Below are 18,831 nucleotides of genomic sequence, written 5' to 3'. Positions count from 1 at the left end.
CTTGCTCTCGTTCTGTCTCTCGGTTCCACTTTTACTTTGGCACGCGACCTGTCTCACTCTTTTCCGGCCTCCAGCTTTTCCTGCTGGAGCCCGCCCCTTAGAGGTGGCGGGCGCGGACCGGTCATAGAGCCCATAGCGTTAAAGGTGGTTAATTTGACCTGTAAAATCCATAGATTTAGGAGGTTCCCTAGTGGCCGTTAGCTGTACAAAAATAATGGGGAAAAAAGTCGCGGCTTATAGTCCGAAAAGTACGGTACATGTGAATTCAGTGTTCCCCCTTCTGAGGCATTAGAGTTGTAGTGAAAAGAACAGCCATTTCAAAACCCGTGGTTTGTCCCAGCAAATCAGCGTGAATGTTAATCTGTGACCATCAAGCATAGAATGTGAACAAGGTTAAGATGTTACCTGCTGGGCTTGAAGTGCAATCACTTTCTGATCATTTCTTTTTACTTCCCCTTTCAAGTGCTTTTCTTTTACCTTTGGTTTCTTTATTTGTTACCTTTTAAAACTAGGAAACTTAATTAAACAAAAATCCCACAACAATAAATCTGCTTCATTGGGTTAAACATACTTTTTGCTAAGTGCAAATGATTAAGAACAAAACAAAGAAAGAATAAAATGCTTGAAACTGCTATATTTAAAGAAGAATGGGGCAGGGGGATAAAAAAGCAGCGAGTGGGCCAACAGGCATGGTTTCATGAGGAGCAGCAGTTGTTATTTATTCCTCAGCGTTCCCCTGAGAGTTAGGGAAATGAGGAAGCCCAGGTGTCTGTCAACGGGCCAGACTTTGATCAATGGGCCTCTGGGTAGCAATCTCACTTTTCAGTTTTCTGTGTGGTCCGCAGTCAGAGCTTTTGCTTTTAAATCTTGTGTCTATTAAAGCAGGAAACAAGGAACTGCCTTCTCTTATCTTCCAGCACAGCGGCGTGTCTCTACTGGTGTGGGCACACGCTCTATAATAAGTAGAAATAAATGGCTTGCTTTGCCTTTTAAGTGCTTTCCAGCTGTGCAGACAGAAATAGCCTAATATGGAGCCCATTTCCACTTCACAGAGCACATATTTGACAGTGCGTGTACCTGTGTCATAGATAGAAGTGTGACGAATAATATGAATTATAATGAACACAATATCATTTTCAAACCAGAAAAGTTTCTCTTCATTCAGTTCCCAATGAGCTCTTTATTGATTCGTACGGAAAGTAATGTGTGGGGGAAACTTCTGTAGCAATGGAGAGTCAGGACTCAGAGAGACACGGGGAGAGCTGGAGCTTTGATGGCAAACACTGACGGTTTATTTGGAGTTACGGTTGGAGAATTGACAAGACAGGTTGTTTGTCACGAGTTGACACAGCGGTTGCCAAACCAATTCTGAAGAACTCTTCTGCAGCTCCAGGTTTTAACTAGTTCGGAGTGTAATAATCAACATTCTTCATCAGCGAGACTAAACAAATGATGGACCCTGAATCTAACTAGAGCTCTCGTCCATAGGAAAGAATGTGCGCCAGGGAACCTTCGTCCCTGAACAGTAAACTACATAATGGCGGCTTGTGCTCTGTCATAGACTGGCAACAACAATGCGCCCAAGCTGCCCCTCCTTAAGAGAGATAGCAGCAATACCCAAGGCCGTAGAACTATGCCATGGGAAAAGAGACAGTGAAGAGAGAAAACAATGAACTGGGTCGAAGGTTGAATACCTAAGCAAATTATTCCCTAATATAATGCATACTTAATTTCTGCTGACAATGATAGGTGAAGTGCAACAGGGTAAGCATGCAGTATACCTTCATTCCAAGCACCAAGGAACAGCAGAGCTCATTGAAGCCAATTTATCATAATGATCAAACTGTGAAATTCAATTTCCGTGCTGGTCATGTGATGCCATTGGTCCCAAAAATACCTTTTCAAATGGGCACACTGAGAAAAATAACCTGTAATTAAGGGGACAGTCTTTTGGAGGTAAATTAACGCAATACAATCACTTAAACAGCCCTTAACTAAGTGGGTAGGTCCTAAAAGTAGAAAAATGTTCCGATAGCTCGATCTGGAGTTATTTTTACCTCAGCCACAATGCAGACTCTATGCATTACATTAATGCACACGATGTACAACAATATCGGTTTTCTTTTTTTATTACTGCCGATTTTTATTCCATTCCATTTCTATGTAAATACTGTTATATTTTACTATATTTTGTATTATTTTAAATATTTTTCTAGTTCTCTACCTGTGTTTTTAATTCTTGTTTTACTTTTATGTATGCACCATGACACTAAGTCAAATTCCTCGTACGTGTCAACCTACCTGGTAATAAACCCGTTTCTGATTCTGATTCTCCGTTCATGTGAATAAGCCAACACAGCCGAACCAAATGTGGCTGTTGCAGGAAAATAAAAAGTGCTTTTAGTCTATTGGTAAAATGAATGTGGAATATCTGGGTTATTTTAGACTCTGAAGTGTCCCTGAGCTGCTTGCGTAGGAATGAATTCCACAAATTCTGTTTCCAGTTTCCTCACGAGCAAAGTGGTTGCAAAGTATAACCATACTAGAATAGTATTGGGATTCTTGCCGTTAAAAATTGTTCAGTAAACCACTATTAGTATCTGTACTTTAAGAATGACAGTGTTTGAGAAATCAGAAAGCTTTCCCAGGAATGTAATGACAGAGTAAAGCTCACATCAGAAGTTCACAACAAATGTACATTTTTATGGCGAATGACTATTGAAATGATCATAGATGCAATCCCTGTTCTGTTTAGCATTAACTAATATAATTGTTTATAAGGTTTATTTGCTTTTGGTTATTTGAATTCTAGTTTAAACAGAGAGTTGAACAACAATTATGTTATGAAATACTTAAACTCTCAGACACTGTGAATGTTTTACAGGGATAGTGCTGTTTGTTCTCCTGTATTTTAACATTTCTGTCTGCTGTTAGCTTCTGTTTTGATGTTTCCTTCAACAGCAGCAGCATAGCGTTGAGAAAAGTCCCCCTTAAGGAACAATAAATCCCTTTCCTCTACTTTGGTTATGTAGCTTTAAAGAAAAGGCATCCTTATCTTAAGCCATTTGATGTGTGATTTCTCACTAATCCTGTTTAATGCTTTTAACATATTTAAACATTTGTTTTCTCTTCTGCTCACTTCAAATTTCAACTTTATGTGTCCCTGAAGGGAAATTGGATTTGCAAAATAGAGTGTAACAAAAACACACATGAAACTTTAGTCAGAATAACAAACACTCAGCACTGCGTCAATGGACAGGCAATTGATCGGAACAGCAACAGCTATAGAATGTATCCCAATAAATAAAAGTATGACCAGCATAACATGTTCTGGATTAAAATGCATTCAAATATAAAATCCAGTTGCAACACCATTATCAGAGATCATCGTAAATATACCAGCAAAAAAAAAAATGTAAACATAAGAGTCCAGCAGCAATATCATAATCAAAAAAGTCAAGGTAATGCATTAAAACTAGGGCTGTCGGTCGATTAAAATAGTTAATCGCGATTAATCGCACATTTTGTATCTGTTCTAGAGGGATATTTTTCAAGTTTTTAATACTCTTATCAACATATGAGTGGACAAATATGCTTTATATGTTTGTTTATTATCATTTGAACAATGACAAATATTCTCATGAATATTAAACACACACACTCTGAACATTACAAATATTTGCCTCAATTCAACCTGGAACCTCTCTCATACAATACAAAGTGTGTGTGTGTGTGTGTGTGTGTGTGTGTGTGTGTGTGTGTGTGTGTGTGTGTGTGTGTGTGTGTGTGTGTGTGTGTGTGTGTGTGTGTGTGTGTGTGTATGTGTGGCCTAGCATTACTATACTTGTGGGGACCTAAATCTGTTTACACAGTCACGTGTGGGGACTCGCCTCCCTTATGGGGACAAATTGGAGGTCCCCATAAGGGGAATCATTCATTTTAGGGTGAAGACTTGGTTAGGTTTAGGATTAGGGTTAAGATAAGGGTTAGGGTAAGGTTAAGGGTAAGGGTTAGGGTTAGGCATGTGTTGGTTATGGTTATGGTTAGGATAAGTCTCCAGAAACTGCATGTAAGTCAATGTAATGTTCCCTGAAGTGATGTATACATGGTGTGTGTGTGTGTGTGTGTGTGTGTGTGTGTGTGTGTGTGTGTGTGTGTGTGTGTGTGTGTGTGTGTGTGTGTGTGTGTGTGTGTGTGTGTGTAGACACTGGCCCTTTCTCATTTCATCAAATCCCCCTCCTCGACTCCTCGACTCCTTGGTCCTCCGGTAGTGACCCGGAAATGGATTTCAGCGCGCCATTTTGAAGGACATCTCATTTCTCTAAATGCACGTCGAGGACCGAGCATCGAGCATCGAGGAGCCTCTCTGGAGGAGCTCTAACCGAGGATACACTGATGGGTCCTCCACGGCTCCTTCGTGGATGCATTTCCGGCAACAGAGATGTTTCAAAGAGTCGTGACGCACGGCCGGACTTATCTCAGCCAATGACAGCTCTGCATGCATCCCCTGGATATTATTTTATTAACTGCTTTCCTAGCGCCGTGATGTTTCCAGAGAGAACAGCTGTGAGGTCCGTGCAGAAAGCAGAGCAGTGTGTATAATATATATCACTCAGTATAACAGGCCTACTCTCTTTATTTGCTTTAGTTTAGTAGATATCTACAAACAAAGAGTCGATATTTTTCTAAAACCATTTAGTGCTTCACAATAAAATACACAACGGCTGTAGCCTGATTATGCTTTAGGAGCAGTAGATGTGTGTGTGGTACAGTGTGTAGGTGTGTGTGGTACAGTGTGTGCGTAGATGCAGCGGACAGACAGGTGTCAGTTGGTTTGGTGTCCTCTGCTTACTTGTAATACTTGTAAATAAAACTTTTGGCCCGTAATTTATTTCCCTCATTGTAGCGACCAGAGAGCGGGGGGGGGGGGATATATCCAGTCTCTGATAGTGTTACGTTATTATGAGTGCTCTGTTTGATTCTGAAATGGTATATATTTATATATATATGTGTGTGTGCGTGTCCGCATCTGTAGCCTGTTATTGTCTCATTATACCGCACTGTCAATGAATCAAAGTAAATATATAAGTCATCATGAACACATCTGTCCATCAGACAGAGGCTGCTGTGCCTCCTGTCATCATTAATGGACGTCTCTTTAAAATAACCGCTCAGAGGAGAGGAGTTCTCATTTCTCTAACCGCCTGCTGCTTCCACTCCTCTCTCCTCGGCTCCCCTCCTCGACTCCTCCGTTCGCATCTCCTATGGGCGGGACTAAGTCTCGAGGATAGGAGTCGAGGAGGGGAGTTAGAGAAATGAGAAAGGGCCACTGTGATGGATCGTTGGAGCTATGTGCAGCTCAAGGCATATGCTCGAACGGGAGCTGCCTGGATGCTGCAATCATGTTGCGCACTATCCGAGCTGAGTGTGCTGACTTTTCGTGCAATGTCCCGCTGTCTGGCTTCCTGCATCAAGTCAAGTGCTCGGCGCAGTTGTGGTGAAATGTCGCTTCTCTGTTTTCATTGAAACAGCTCCTTATATCCGTTAGCGCAGCTAGCTAGCACCAGAGGCTAACAACAACAACACGTAAGGTGTGCCTCGCTCGCGCCACACATACACACACCCTCCCGGTCCTCCCGATGACCAGTCGGTGCCTGCCGGTGAGCGTGGAAGTGTGGTCTGCCACAAGCGGGCAGCAGGAGCGGGGCTGTCAGCAGCATCAGCTTGTAGATGGTATTTCAAACTCGATGCGCTCTGAAACTACGGGGCGGCCGAGGACAAAAAATACACATGCGTTAATCACGTTAAAATAATTAGTAGCGTTAATTTTTTTTGCGTTAACGCGTTATTAACGCGTTAACTTGACAGCCCTAATTAAAACATAAAACACTGATAAGCCAATTGTTTTTAAATGTTATAATAATAATAATAATAATTGTTAGGGAATAATTGTGTCTTTACTTAAGATATTTGACCTTTCGGCCTGTTGACATTTACGACGAAGCCTAAGTCTGTTATCTGTCTTAAGGAATGGGAAGTGTCAGCTATTGCTGTCATTATCAGTTTTATGACCGGTCAACTCTCGGTCACAAGAGCCATAGAGTCAGATGAGTGATTCAGTGTCTCCAGGTGTTCACGGATACCTTCCCCCAATATGCTGATTAGCTCTCGGTAAACTAGTTAAAGGCTCTACCAAGATGCGAGGCCGATCAGATTTGACATGGCAACCCACCCGTGCAGTCAGAACCTTTGACTGCGTGACTTGTGATGTGAATTTCTCCGGCCGATGCTTGTATTAAATCTCAGTGTTTGACATCAGAACTCCTGCTCGTCCCGTGTCTCCTTCATGAGACGGTGACTCCCACTGCATTGCTACACAGAAGTTTCCTCCACAATAATAATGGATTACATTTTTTAATTAGAGCGCTTTTACAATTTTACAATTAAATATTACACATATTAGACATGTAAATGCCTAATATGCTCCATGAAGATGAACAATGCACGGTTATCTTAATGTCTTTGATCCGATTGGTGAAGACGTCATAACTTGTATTTCCTGCCAGTCAAATGTCAGCAGATATTTTCAGCCAAAAATAGGCGTGGCCAGGACAGGGAGGGAAAGTACCCAGATGGGTTTCTCTCATCTATAGGACAACATGCACATTATCCAAAAGGTATGCCTATAAATAATCCTGATGAGCAAAGTACCTCTTATTGCGAGTTTAGGAGAGAAATGGGAATGCAGGCGTGTTTCTATCCTTTTGTCTTGACTGAGGGCAATCTCAAGAGGTGCCAGAGGGTAGGAAGGAAACGTCACCCTGCAAGCTATACAGAAGTACACACTGCGGTACCACCGGAATAAAAGCACCAAAAAACCCAACTTGTTCTACTTAGCAGAATGAGACTGCATTTAGTTGCACAACTCTGTATTGGAGCATTATAATGTAGCATTACATCAACGTGGTGCTCATTTAGCTTACTCTGCTTGGACAACAATTGCGTTTGTGTATTAAACACATTAATTCATAAAAATAAAAAGCACACAAACAATTTTCAGTATTTGTACTGCTCAACCAAAACATTATAACAATCAGTTGAGATGTTTAGACTTTTCAGGTCACAAAAGCACTGTTACAATGATGCTGCTATACTGTAATGCTTCTTCATTGTCTAAGGCTATGTGTTCTGGTTAGAGACACACACACACACACACACACACACACACACACACACACACACACACACACACACACACACACACACACACACACACACACACACACACACACACACACACACACACACACACACACACACCCACACACACACACACACACACACACACACACACACACACACACACACACACACACACACACACACACACACACACACACACACACACACACACACACACACACACACACACACACACACACACACACACACACACACACACACACACACACACACACACACACAGTTGCTCGCCAAGAATGCCCTCTTTGTCCTGATTTGTTTTGTGCTCTTTCAGCAGGATTGCTTTATCATCAGAGAGGATAGAAAAATCACCTCTGTGCAAATTGAAAAAAGTTGGCCTTAATCCATACGTGCTTGGCACTCTCTTTATTCAGTTAGATAGGTCCATGTGTATACTCCATTTATATGTATGGTTGGCTACAACGATGGGTAAAGCTAAACAATGTCTTATTGAATTTCAACAGTGTTCAGTTGCCTCTCTTGTCACCTTTATGTTTTGACATCGAAGGAGGCCTAACCTTTTCCCCTCGGCTTTGATTAAATTAAACCGGACCAGTCAGATGTCATCAGAAGGGCACTGGGCAGGACTGACCTTTCTCTTCCGTTATATTGCAGTGAGTGGGCTGAAGTGCAGTTTGGCCACGAGACAAAGTATGTCTCAGGTCATATTCAGAGCTAACAGTACCACGCGTCTTTTGTGAAGGATCACATGTCGACAGCTTTAAGAGCAGTTGTGAAGTCATCCCGGACACACGGGTCAGACAGTTCGGACAACATTTGAAGGAAACCACATCATTTAAGAAGTGCGTGTGCCTTGTGGGTCACTGAAGGACTTCCTACTTAACCCTTTGACACCTCTGTGTTTCACACCCAGAAGATATACCTACAAGTTCTCCAACACCACACCGCTCCTCCGCTCCCTTCACCGGCTGCCCGGATCAGCTTCAAGACACTATACTGGCCCGCCGTGATGGAAATCGATCCAGTCCTTCGTTCATCCAGGAAATGGTTAAACCAAACATTCCAGCACGTGCCATTCGCTACACATCAACCAATCAGCTCGCTATTCCCTCACTACAAGTTGGACCGAAGAACCTCTCGACAAGAACATGCCTGTTTGCTATCCTCGCTTCAAAATGGTGGAATGATTACCCATCAGAACAGCAGAAAGTCACATGTTCCGCCGCAGACTGAAAACCCACCTGTCTCGCCTCTACCTTAGCCATCACATATAACACTAAGTAGAATGGTAGCACTTAAAGGGTTTAGCCCTTTTGAAACAAATGCACCTGCACTTACAATGGTTTTGCTGGTTTGAAGCTAATGTACCTTCATGTTTCTTTGTGTTCCGAGTTTGTATCTTACTGGTGTATTGCACTTTAGTTGGATAAAAGCATCAGCTACATGATCGATGATCAAAATGAAAGAACTTACAAACATAAAAGGCATTTACATTAACTTGTATGTTGACACTAATGTAATACATGTCATCGGGCCACATTACTAATGCTACACACGCCAACATTACACAACAAAGCTTTTTATGAGGCTTCCTGTCAGAAGTGGCAAAAAAGGGTTGTGGCAACATTTACACAGCCGAGCTATCATTTTCCCCAAGACTGAAGGGCGAGGACGTGACATGTCGCTGCTGTAATGATTATAGAAGCCTAGGAGCGATACAAGTCATCCATCAAAGTCACAGTAGCCAGATGAAAAGCAGCGCACGGACGCAGACGGTAAAGACAGTCTGCTGCCGGGTAAGAAACGGTGGCGTCGTGGCAGTGATGAGGCAGCGTCTTCTCCTGCTGAGCCCTGACAATCAGGGATGCCTTTGCACGAGTGTGCACCCTGAGGATGTTTATGACGCTACTTAGGATGCGCAATGGATCCTTGTAAGTTATCAGATACACGGTACTTACATTCAGAGTTAGCTGCGTGGCTCTATTTCGTATAAGAAAAAAAAATGCAGTGAAGAAATTGCTAAAATAATGCAAACCCGGTCCAAAGTCCAACATTCATCCATTTAAACCCTGTAAACGACTCCTATCATATCTCTGTCTGCACTGGGAGGGTTTTGTAACAACACATGTCGAATATCACTTGATAATATTGATATAGCAACTGATGATTTGTTCTTTTGAAGCTACCCACAAGTATGTGTCTAGTAGTTTTCTTATATGATAGAGGTGTTGCATGATACTAACCGTCCCTCCAGATAATAAGGAAGATATTTGTATGCCAGTCACAGGCTTCAGTGCGCAGCAGCTACAGCTGAGCCGAGTGGGCACACTATTCATAACACCCACATCAAGATCACCACCCTCAGCCTGACATGACTGGTCTTCACTAGCGCAGAGAAACCAAAGGCCATGCAAAGCAATTATCCACACAGTTATCTGCCACACAGCGTCAACATCACTCTGGTACCAAGGAATGAGAACGCCTGAGAAGTCTGACTTCATCAATAAACACGCTTTGCTCTGTAAAACAAGCAACAAGTTAACATCCTCCCTCCCTGACTATAACCTGCTTGTTTTTCAGTTGTCAAAATAACAAAGATATGTTTCGTATTTGATTTCTCAGAGTGTTTGATCAACACAATGATATCTGCGTTCCAAATTAAGGAAGCTTTGGTGTGAATTATCCCACAAACTCATCAGAACATTATTTATTTTTTATTATTAGAACACAACAATTAATAGGGGGTACCCTTTCCTGTAGTGTGGTATATAGGTTTGTGTGCATGTCAATGGTCGGCAAAGGCTAACATCCCAAAGAAAGAGGTTGCACAGAGGTAATAACGTCAGAAGTGCCGTCTCATCCCTGTTAAGATAAGCAGAACAGTGTTTCATAAACCAACCGCTGTACTCTCACAAGTGTGCTTAATTTCAATGATGCCTGGTTCAACTCCAAGACAATCAATTATTCAGTTATGAGCAAACAAAAAACAAGCTTAGGACCTAGATGTCCGCCCGGCTGCAAATCTGGCAATAACGCTGAACAAATTTGAAGAACACACATTTTGTTTGCTTTCCATGCTGTCGCCAAGCCATGTAGAGTGTAGCCCAGTGGAACACACTATCTTTCAACCCGGACACAGACCTAACTAAAATGTGTTCTGCAGGTCATATAACTTTCTCTTCTTTGAAAAAATGAAAGATAAAGGTCACATTTTCCATCCAGGCAGATAACACTTTAAGAACATCAGAAGGACAGAGTAATAGAGAGGTTAGTGAAAGTAATGCCAACAACACCCGTCTGCTGCGTCGTATCCTTTGCTCTTTGTTACAAACAGGCATGGTGGTGCCTCTCGTGGGTATACAAAGCCTAAAAAGCCACACTTTGGAACAACATGTTCTACTAGGGTCAAGGACAAGTTGAGCAGCGTGTTCATCTCCATGAACACGCTGCTCAGGTACAAGACAGCAGGGTGTGCAGAGTCTATCAAAGACAGTCCTTTTAGTTGCGCACTTGGACACAAAAAGAATACATTTAAGATGTTCTCTCTGAAGTTACAAGCACGTCACCGCAACGTCGCTGCATACTGTCGGCTAGGGCTTGTAAGTCATGCATCTGTATAAACATGTTTTTACATTCTCAAATTTGCATGAAATATAAAACGTCTGCTTGGAATTAACCTGCAAAACAAACTAATTGACGATATACTGCACGCTGTACTCTTTAGTGAACTGGACATCACTATCAATGCGCAGATCACTGCACTGGGACAAACTCATCGATGCCGCTATGCTTGGACTGCTGCCCCTCCACATATCACTTAATCAATAAAAGGCTTTAACTTAACTTAACTTACATATCACACAAACAGTACAGCTATAGCCTGCGATCTCAAAATGACATCACTCTGTCGTCCCCTCAGTACGGATGGTGCTTGGGGAAAAAGCATGTCTCTGCCCCCTCGACCCAGAACGCACTTCAGCAGGAACTTAAAGAGCCTGTGACACGGTTTTCCCCCATCATCCAAACCCATCAATTTGAGTACATATTGTCCCCTTGAAAACCGTTACTGAACTGATTTTGGATATTTGTACTTTGATAACCATTAATCTGCCCTTCAATGTTGACCATTTCCTGGATCTTCTCGCGGATTCTTCAAGTCCCGCCAAATGATGGGTGACGTCATTGCGGGCACAGCGCTCCAGCTGCACGGTCCAGGATCCCAGCATCTGCATGTAAACCTTTATATATATACAGTCAGATGTAAACGCACGACGGTGCACACAGCAGCACGCTCAGACAGCGATGACAGGTTAATGTTGAACGTGTCTGAGAGCTCATATGAGGCTGAAGGATCGGTTTATGTTGTATCTGTTAGAAGTTTAGGAATGAGGTGCGTCAATATGGGCGATCATATGGTCATGTAGCCAGTGGTGGAATGGGACTACAAATCATCCCGGGACTCTCGACCGGCCCACTTCGGTACCGCTAGTAAATTGTCAACGGGGGGAGTGGGGGATGTCAGGGGCGGCGGGTGCTGTAGATAGTAAATGTAAATATGTAAATATTTGTGTCACTGCATCCTGGTAAAATACAAATATAATGATGTCTGTGTCTTTGACCTTAGCGCTGCTAGCCACCTGTGCCCTGTACTACGAAGCCAGTTCAACAGACCCTGGATATGTTTGAGTAACAAACAAACTAACAACAACAAACTAACAAACGAGAAAATTAAACATGTTGCAAATGTATTATCTTTTCAATTTACACACGGCATCTATTGCACGTCTGTCCGTCCTGGGAGAGGGATCCCTCCTCTGTTGCTCTCCCTGAGGTTTCTCCCATTTTTTCCCTTTAAACTGGGTTTTCTCCGGAAGTGTTTCCTTGTACGATGTGAGGGTCTAAGGACAGAGGGTGTCGTATTGTCATACTGATATTCTGTACACACTGTGAAGACCACTGAGACAAATGTAACATTTGTGATATTGGGCTATAAATAAACATTGATTGATTGATTGATTGATTGATTGATTGATTGATTGATTGATTGATTGATTGATTGATCTCGCTAAGCGGTCCTACGACGCTGGTTATCAACTCGGTAAATCAAGCCAGGGTTTCTCTCTCCAGCTGAGAGCGCGTTCACGTCTAAGACACGAGTGGATCTGACTCTAATTTCATTTGTCTCGAGTGTTTCGTCAACATAATGTGTTGCTTAAAATAATACTTCTGCATCCGGTATGTGACACTGAGTGTTGCACGGCCAGGTGAGGCTGGAGAAGCTGACTCGGATAAGGAAATATATGATATATTATGATATTATATGATCGATGATCTGATTGATGATGTAATATGAATGATAAGTGCGACACGTCGGCGTCTTCTCTGCATACGGCAGTTTAAACTGTATTTCCTTTATCCTGTAATATGACTTGAGAGATTTAAACTCCGCACACTGAGTTGATCTCTTTTCCATAGACGCCGGAGGCGGGCAGCGTCAGGTAAAATAAGTTATTTAGCCTTCTCAAACCTGAGCCTCACGCGCCGCCTATGGGGGATGTGCTAGTGACTTTTCCGACCGGCCCATCGGGATTCGTCCCGATGGCCAGTCCGCCACTGCACCCAGCCCACGTAAACTGTCAACGGGGGGAGCCTCGCTGCGGGGAAACGGTGGACCTAGTGTCCCGATCGGAGTGGGAATAAAAATAATAATCCGTGCATTTTATCCATTAATTTCCCCAACATTGTGGTAAAAAACCACACGTTTAATCCACGTTGGTGTACTACTACAACTACAAAAAGCATCGGTTTGTTTTCTCATCAGGAAATGCAGACCGGCTCAAACAAACGATTTTTAATCATCATCCTCAAGATCATTTAATGTATCATATGTTCGCCGAATTGACATGAAAGCACTAATAAATGTAGTTTCATCCACTTGAGTTTACAACTACAAAAATAATCGATTTGTTTTTATATCACATCCGACTCTCACTCCCGATTTTTAATCCTAATGTAATCATCATCTTCACCACGATCATTTATGTTTATGTCGCCGAATTGACATGAAAGCACTGACAAATATGAATATACTGTAGTCACCTTCATTAAAACGTTATTAACGTGCCTAATCTCAGTAATTCACAATTTCTACGCATGACAACACACTTTGTCCGTGTTTGGCTCTCGAAGCGTTCCCGCATTGACGTCACTTCCGGCTTCCCCCAAAACTTCAAAATGAGTCGAAGGAATTTCCCCGCGATGTTCGAAATTATTGATATTTAACGGAACGGTATCGCTTTTTCTTTTTTAAACTGACGGTTCGAGATTACTAGTAGCCCAATATTTCATTGCACAACAGTTGTTGGGATGGTGTCACAGGCTCTTTAAGCTGACCAGTTTGATACTCATTTTAAAAAAGCTGGAGAAGTCATCTGTGGGTGTTTGCACCTGCTATACTGTATCTGACCACTTTTTACGATGTTTTATTTGATTGTTGCCTCTGTGTTTAATAATAATAATAATAAATGTTATTTATATAGCGCTTTTCACAACTCAAAGACGCTTTACAGTATGAGGGAGGGTAGACAAACAAGGACAGGCAAACAAGTAAGTAAAAAATAAAAAGGCAGTCAAGAAGAAGTTGATTGAGAGGGGGGGGGGCTTATGGGTAGACAGAGTTGAAAAGATGTGTTTTGAGGCGGGACTGAAAGACTGTGAGGGACTCAGAGTCACGGAGATCTTGGGGGAGGGAATTCCAGAGCCTAGGAGCTGCCACTGAGGTTTAGTGTCCTGTTTAGTGTCCGTAGCTTCTGGAAGTCTGTAACTTTGTGTGGTGGTGTTACCACTGAACAGGTCTCTCTTGAGAATGAGACCTTGTGCCTCAATGAGATTCACCTGTATAAATAAAGGCTAAATAAAAAACAAAAAACGTTTTCTAGTTACAGGTGGTCAAACTCCAGACTCTAGTGAAAAAAGTGATGGCTAAACCTCTTCTAAATGTCTTTACTTACTTCTTGTAACTGATCTACTAAATATTACAGTTGGCATTAATTGTTCAGTATAACATGTCGGAAAATAGTGGGGAAAAAGAAACCCAGCGAGATGAAAATGAAAATGATAAAAAAAATTGAGAAAATGAATGTGTTCTTGGAAATAGCTTTTGAGGAACATATGCGACAACCACCGTTTTTTGGGGGGGGAACAAATATATTCTAATATGTATCCAGCAAGACGACACTCCAACCAGGCTTTGATGCTGCTGCATTAGGCTGACGTGTTGTTAAAAGCAGCGTTTAACAGGCGCGACAGGCAGTGATGCTTCTGTACGCACAGTTTAAGATGATCAAACACTACGGATCAACGCTGGTACACACCATGTGACGTCCTTTTAACAGAGGATGTGTCTAATCTGAGCGCAGTGCAGCTCCCTCCCTGCTGACAGTTGAACCCTGGGCTCTAGACAGCATGGGGTTCATCATCAAAATGTTAACGGCTGCCATTTGCGAGCGGTAATATGGAAACACTGAGGACAAGGCATGAATACATTAACATTAACATAATTGGAATGTTTTGCAAGTTTTCTAAAAATAAAACAGCTTGGTAAACAGTTTGCTCTTCCATTCCCCATTATCTATTTTAGTAACAAGGCAAACTGAATAAGAAATGTTACGGAAAAGCGTATGCATACTTTGTGTTTGCATAAGAAATCACGCCAACGCGGCTTCCCACAAAAAACTTAGAAAGGCTAAAAATGTTTCACTCCGAGTGTAAATTATGAAGATAAAAGTGGATACACATATTCTATCTCTGAATCTATGTCTCTAGTGAATCCAGAGTGCATCATCTAAGTGCACAAAGTCATTCAGAGGTCTGATGTTCTCATGAATGAACATGTGGGGAATTTTTTTTTATTTCATGTTTTATTAAATAAGAAACGTATCATTCGAACTCCAAAACCCTATCTCAATGCAATAGTTTGTTATATTTGACAGACTTCTTCTATTAAGCTTTTAAAAAACTAATGAAGAAGACCGCTCTTCTTACATTTACTTGTATTTCTATTTGAAATGTGTGTGACGTGTCCTGTTATTATGTGTGTTCCTTTCAGGACTCCACGTGGTCTGTGTTTTGTTTTTATGTTGACCTTTTTATGTTGTTTTTTTACCTTTAACCAGTCATTTGACACGCAGTACGTAATATTGGTCCAATAAGAGTGTAACATGGGCTAATACGGGTGATATCATGTGTAAAGTGGGTCTAATTACAGCATCACTGGGATATATTGGGTTCAATACGGGTGTAATAACAGTGTAATTACCGTGCATTATGTGTCTAATAACAGTGTAATATGGTTGCAATGGAACATGGGAATATTAAGGGTGTACTATTGGTGCAAAACATGGTGTAATAGGGGTGTATTGATGTGTAACATGGGTATAATAACAGTGTCATGTAGAAAATAGCAATAAATACGTTTTCCCAAATATTTATATGTGATTTCCCGTTTAGGGTTTAATGAAAGCCGATCTGAATTGTTTTTAGTATTTAGAAATTACAGAATTGTATGCAAAATATTAGGCGGCTACTGTATAGGCACATACATTGGGTAGAGATCTTTATAGTCTATGGTAGAGGTAAGGGGAGAAAAATGTGGCCACGAAAAAAATCCTAAAATGCAAACCTAAGGCACTTTGCAAGCAGCATATATTAAATAAAGCAGTATACGTGCACGTCGTATCACTGGATATGAAAGCCTTTCTACCTCCTGTTTTTCCTTCCCTTTCTTAATAATCAGAAGCCTCTCTGGTTGCTAACAACACTCCACACACAGACGCTGTGTGTGAGTGTGGGTGCCTGTGTGGGCCGTCTAATAGGTGCCTGTGTAATTGGCTGGTTGACAGGCGGACCACTAACAGGCGTGAGATGAAGGGCTCAGGGGAAGAGGCGTCCATCATCACTCTCCTTCTGTTGCCATGTCACCGTGACTAACACACATCTGTAAGCAAAACCTACGGAGGCTGCTCTGAAATCTAAGGTTTGACAATTTAATACCTTGGAAATTAAAGAATCAGTATGTACCCTGTTTATGTTTGATGTCGTACTTATGTGTTTTGAAACAACAAATACACAATATGTATTAGACGGAGCCGTGAAGAGAGGGGTGAACCGGCAATGTAGATTACATAAAGCAACTGCTGCTGTACAGTGACGCTTGTAGGTCATACTTTGGGAAGTGTGATTTATAATTATTTTACTGGCAACTACTGTATAGATTGCTCGAGGCTTGGCAGAGTATTAACCTAATGTTTAAAGGTTCTGTACTCCCCTGGGGGAGAGAGAGACAGAGAGAGAAAGACCATGTGGATGATCGTGAGAGTCGGAGCGTAAGAATATAGAGGGATACAAAAAGGTTATAAAGCCTTTAGTACAAATCTAATTTGTTCTGGTTTATCAGTGATGTGTTTTTACTATATTGCACACTCGAGTCTCTGTTAACAGCAACACACTCAATGAATGTAGGATTCACAATATTGGAGAGATTAATCATTGTTTTATCATAAGGCCCAATATGGTGAACACATGTATGAAAGGGGCTATACTATAGTATGCTCATTTTCAGGATGATATTTGTATGTTGTGTAACTGCCTGTTCCCGTATCTGGAATCTATTTATCTGGTTTTTATAGATGTATTACAGTATGCCATTTGTTACACAATTATAATAGCAACCCCAACTACAACATATCTCTCCAGCAATTTAAGGATGTTTTGAAAATGAATAGCATTGTTCATTCCCTCATTCCGTCTCTCATAGGGACAACGTACATATGTTCAAGAAACTATTCCTAAGTGTTACTACGAAAAAAGTGAAAAAGTTGACTTGTCAGGACTTGATGCCCAATGTGAAGGCAGTGTATTCACAGTACAATGCATCCAACAAGCACCATATGCTACTTTTGAATTTGTTCACACAACTAAAATCAATTGTTTTTTTAACAGCCTGTCCGGTGGAGAAGAAAAGGAAAATCAACATGCCAGAAAATAGCCCAAAGTAGTACATCAACATCACTTTTGAAAGGAGAGAAAGTGGCATATTGAAATAACTCGGTGCATTGTCCTATCTCTGTGACTGACATATTTAAAAAAAGAAATGTCCTCTCAGGACAGAGATATTGTAGATGTTTCACTGGTTAGACGGAGGGATCTAATCTTAGAGGGGCCCAGTGCGGATACAGCCTGATCCCTCATGGCTTTTCTGCACTTTTTAATGTCCTACTTTAAATCCCCAGCAGCTGCTCTGCACCTGATCCTGGGCTCTGACATCCCTGTTAGGACAGCAGGTGAGAGCAATGTCAGCCCCCTCAGGATGTCAAATCAAATAACGTTTTACGGATGCACACTAAAAAAGCTTATTTCATATAACGAGCGTTTCTTTTGTTTGAAGGAGGGTTCTGGGTTGTTGGTGTGTACAGCGTAGATACAAAATGCTGAACGGATGTTATAGTCGATAAACTCTTTAAATGTACGTCCCTGTTTTTAATGGGTTTCAAATCATACACAGGAAGTAACTGTTATATCAAATCTTTCCAGTGGTCTCTCCTTTGTATAGAAAGTGCGCCTCACAGGAAGATCATTTACTCCACAGCTTCACTCTTTGTCCAACATACAAGGCCACTGGATCAATAGATCCTCTTTATTGTCAAAGATATTGAGCGACCGAGCCCAATTGCAATAACTGAGGATATTTAGAGATGAAATTCAACTAAAATGTGTGCTTCCTGGAAAATGGACCCACAGCTGTGTGGCGAAGGTGGCTTCGTCACTATGGACTGACGGCTTCAGGCCGGGTGGTATGGCACTTTGTTAGCGTGATTGCACAGTATAGGTTGTCTGTGGCTGATGATTGTGTGCACCTGGTGTCCTGTGGTGTCTCCTCCCCCCTCACCTGTGTCTTGTTGTGATGATTGGAGGGTGGGTATTTAGGCTCTGTTGCCCTGTCTGTTGAGAGGGCTGGGTGTGTGTGTGAGATCCTTGTGGCTGCAGGATGGGTGAAAGGAGAACCGCAGATTGAGGCGGTGAACTTTGTGCCCATGTTTTTAATAAATGCCCACGCCGGGTTATATTTTTGGACGTTCTGCCTCTGCCTCCTTGCTTGGTCGGGCCGCTCAATTGTCAGCTTCACAAGCTGCAAGAAAATATCCTATTATTTACGAAATAGTCCTAATCAAGGTTCAATGTTCAAGGCTTTTATTGGTCATACGAACATAGCTACAGTGTAGTTATGACAATGACAATCTTAGGTCACAGGCTCAGAAAGAAATAGTGCAAGTAAATAATAAATACAAAAAGAAAAATAGTAAAAAAAAAAAGTGAAATAGTGTCTATACAAGTTATTGGAATATGATATATTAGATAAATAATTTCTAAGTAGCAGCCAGATTAATGTTATGGATGTTGTTTCAAAGTTCAGGTTTAGTCGTATGGCCTGTGAGATGAAACTGAAAAATATTGTCGCTATGGCTTACAGAGAGTTAAAAAAACCTAAATTCACAGGCTACAGCTTCTTTTTCAGTATACACGTATTAGGAACGAAACCTGTGTGAGGAT

The 18,831-nt window shown here is 41.6% G+C and overlaps 1 protein-coding gene across 3 annotated transcripts in view; it reads right to left on the bottom strand.

Annotated features, from left to right (window-relative positions):
• Nucleotides 1–18,831, bottom strand: part of whrna (whirlin a) — a 201,616-nt gene that overhangs the window by 65,356 nt on the left and 117,429 nt on the right. The gene's annotated exons all lie outside the window — the stretch shown is intronic.

Source organism: Pseudochaenichthys georgianus, chromosome 12 (genome assembly GCF_902827115.2).
Source record: "Pseudochaenichthys georgianus chromosome 12, fPseGeo1.2, whole genome shotgun sequence".
NCBI lineage: Eukaryota > Metazoa > Chordata > Actinopteri > Perciformes > Channichthyidae > Pseudochaenichthys > Pseudochaenichthys georgianus.
This window is presented reverse-complemented; position numbering and strand designations above follow the sequence as displayed.